The sequence below is a fragment of the Phalangium opilio genome, unplaced genomic scaffold (genome assembly GCF_054372755.1).
Source record: "Phalangium opilio isolate 3A_F unplaced genomic scaffold, DU_Popi_V2 ptg001170l_1, whole genome shotgun sequence".
Classification (NCBI taxonomy): Eukaryota; Metazoa; Arthropoda; class Arachnida; order Opiliones; family Phalangiidae; genus Phalangium; species Phalangium opilio.
The window spans coordinates 5,744,811-5,748,344 of record NW_028324255.1 but is presented as its reverse complement, the minus strand read 5'-3'; the positions used below and the strand labels follow the sequence as shown (position 1 = coordinate 5,748,344).

Sequence of the window (3,534 nt, the reverse complement as noted above, 5' to 3'; positions counted from 1 at the left end):
GTTTTTGGATCTCAAATGTAACGTAAATAGCCAAAGTTTTTCCACAATACCTGACAACCATTTAATTTTTGGGCTTCCGTGGCGCAATGGTTAGCGTGTTCAGCTGTTAACCAATAGGATGGTGGTTCGAGCCCACCCGGGAGAGGTGTTGTGAGGTCTCAGATGAAGCGTGAAAAGTCAAACTTTTTCCATAATACGTGATAACCATTTATTTTCTGATCTTTCGTGGCTCAATGGTTAGCGCGTTCGGCTGTTAACCAATAGCTTGGTGGTTCGAGCCCACCCGGGAGCGGTGTTTTTGGATCTCAAATGTAACGTAAATAGCCAAAGTTTTTCCGCAATACCTGACGACCATTTTTTTGGGCGTCCGTGGCGCAATGGTTAGCGCGTTCGGCTGTTAACCGATAGGTTGGTGGTTCGAGCCCATCCGGGAGCGGTGTTGTGAGGCCTCAGATGTGCAGTAAAAAGTCAAAGTTTTACCTCAATACCTGACGAAAATTTAATTTTTGGGCTTCAGTGGCGCAATGGTTAGCGCGTTCGGCTATTAACCAATAGGTTGGTGGTTCGAGCCCATCCGGGAGAAGTGTTGTGACGTCTCAGATGTAACGTAAAATGTCGGAGTTTTTCCACAATACCTGACGAACATTTAATTTTTGGGCTTCAGTGGCGCAATGGTCAGCGCGTTCAGCTGTTAACCGAAAGGTTGGTGGTTCGAGCCCTCCCGGCAGTGGTGTTGTGACGTCTCAGATGTAACGTAAAATGTCAGAGTTTTTCCACAATACCTGACGACCATTTAATTTTTGGGCTTCCGTGGCGCAATGGTTAGTGCGTTCAGCTGTTAACCGAAAGGTTGGTGGTTCGAGCCCAAACGAGAGAGGATTTGTGGGGTCTCAGATGTAGCGTGAAAAGTCGTAACTTTTCAACAATACCTGACAACCATTTAATTTTTGGGCGTCCGTGGCGCAATGGCTAGCGCGTTCGGCTGTTAACCGAAAGGTTGGTGGTTCGAGCCCATCCGGGAGCGGTGCTGTGACGTCTCAGATGTTACGTAAAATGTCAGAGTTTTTCCACAATACCTGACGAACATTTAATTTTTGGGCTTCCGTGGCGCAGTAATTAGCGCGTCCAGCTCTTAATCGAAAGGTTGGTGGTTTGAGCCCACCCGGAAGAGGTGTTGTGGGGTCTCAGATGTAGCGTGAAAAGTCAAACTTTTTCCATAATACGTGACAACCATTTAATTTCTGATCTTCCGTGGCTCAATGGTTAGCGCGTTCGGCTGTTAACCAATAGCTTGGTGGTTCGAGCCCACCCGGGAGCGGTGTTTTTGGATCTCAAATGTAACGTAAATAGCCAAAGTTTTTCCGCAATACCTGACGACCATTTTTTTGGGCGTCCGTGGCGCAATGGTTAGCGCGTTCGGCTGTTAACCGATAGGTTGGTGGTTCGAGCCCATCCGGGAGCGGTGTTGTGAGGCCTCAGATGTGCAGTAAAAAGTCAAAGTTTTACCTCAATACCTGACGAAAATTTAATTTTTGGGCTTCAGTGGCGCAATGGTTAGCGCGTTCGGCTATTAACCAATAGGTTGGTGGTTCGAGCCCATCCGGGAGAAGTGTTGTGACGTCTCAGATGTAACGTAAAATGTCGGAGTTTTTCCACAATACCTGACGAACATTTAATTTTTGGGCTTCAGTGGCGCAATGGTCAGCGCGTTCAGCTGTTAACCGAAAGGTTGGTGGTTCGAGCCCTCCCGGCAGTGGTGTTGTGACGTCTCAGATGTAACGTAAAATGTCAGAGTTTTTCCACAATACCTGACGACCATTTAATTTTTGGGCTTCCGTGGCGCAATGGTTAGTGCGTTCAGCTGTTAACCGAAAGGTTGGTGGTTCGAGCCCAAACGAGAGAGGATTTGTGGGGTCTCAGATGTAGCGTGAAAAGTCGTAACTTTTCAACAATACCTGACAACCATTTAATTTTTGGGCGTCCGTGGCGCAATGGCTAGCGCGTTCGGCTGTTAACCGAAAGGTTGGTGGTTCGAGCCCATCCGGGAGCGGTGCTGTGACGTCTCAGATGTTACGTAAAATGTCAGAGTTTTTCCACAATACCTGACGAACATTTAATTTTTGGGCTTCCGTGGCGCAGTAATTAGCGCGTCCAGCTCTTAATCGAAAGGTTGGTGGTTTGAGCCCACCCGGAAGAGGTGTTGTGGGGTCTCAGATGTAGCGTGAAAAGTCAAACTTTTTCCATAATACGTGACAACCATTTAATTTCTGATCTTCCGTGGCTCAATGGTTAGCGCGTTCGGCTGTTAAGCAATAGGTTGGCGGTTCGAGCCCACCCGGGAGCGGTGTTTTTGGATCTCAAATGTAACGTAAATAGCCAAAGTTTTTCCACAATACCTGACGACCATTTAATTTTTGGGCGTCCGTGGCGAATGGTTAGCGCGTTCGGCTGTTAACCGAAAGGTTGGTGGTTCGAGCCCATCCGGGAGCGGTGTTGTGAGGTCTCAGATGAGAAGTAAAAAGTCAAGGTTTTACCTCAATACCTGACGAAAATTTAATTTTTGGGTTTCAGTGGCGCAATGGTCAGCGCGTTCAGCTGTTAACCGAAAGGTTGGTGGTTCGAGCACTCCCGGGAGCGGTGTTGTGACGTCTCAGATGTAACGTAAAATGTCAGAGTTTTTCCACAACACCAGACGAACATTTAACTTTTGGGCTTCCGTGGCGCAATGGTTAGCGCGTTCGGCTGTTAACCAATAGGTTGGTGGTTCGAGCCCATCCGGGAGCGGTGTTGTGAGGTCTCAGATGTGACGTAAAAAGTCAAGGTTTTTACACAATACCTGACGAGCATTTAACATTTGGGCTTCCGTGGCGCAATGTTTAGCGCGTTCGGCTGTTAACCAATAGGTTGGTGGTTCGAGCCCACCCGGGAGCGGTGTTTTTGGATCTCAAATGTAACGTAAATAGCCAAAGTTTTTCCACAATACCTGACGACCATTTAATTTCTGAGCTTCCGTGGCTCAATGGTTAGCGCGTTCGGCTCTCAATCGAAAGGTTGGTGGTTCGAGCCCATCCGGGAGCGGTGTTGTGAGGTCTCGGATGTGAAGTAAAAAGTCAAAGTTTTACCTCAATACCTGACGAAAATTTAATTTTTGGGCTTCAGTGGCGCAATGGTCAGCGCGTTCAGCTGTTAACCGAAAGGTTGGTGGTTCGAGCCCTCCCGGGAGCGGTGTTGTGACGTCTCAGATGTAACGTAAAATGTCAGAGTTTTTCCACAACACCTGACGAACATTTAATTTTTGGGCTTCCGTGGCGCAATGGTTAGCGCGTTCAGCTGTTAATCGAAAGGTTGGTGGTTCGAGCCCGCCCGGAAGAGGTATTGTGTGGTCTCAGATGTAGCGTAAAAAGTCAAAACTTTTCCACAATACGTGACAACCATTTAATTTCTGAGCTTCCGTGGCTCAATGGTTAGCGCGTTCGGCTGTTAATCGAAAGGTTGGTGGTTCGAGCCCATCCGGGAGCGGTGTTGTGAGGTCTC

General features: G+C 48.0%; 1 non-coding gene across 1 annotated transcript; it reads left to right on the top strand.

Moving 5' to 3' along the window:
* The first annotated feature begins 3,005 nt into the window (after positions 1 to 3,005).
* TRNAE-CUC (transfer RNA glutamic acid (anticodon CUC)) lies at positions 3,006 to 3,078 on the top strand. The gene has a single exon. It is a non-coding gene; the product is annotated as a tRNA-Glu (tRNA).
* Positions 3,079 to 3,534: the final 456 nt, after the last annotated feature.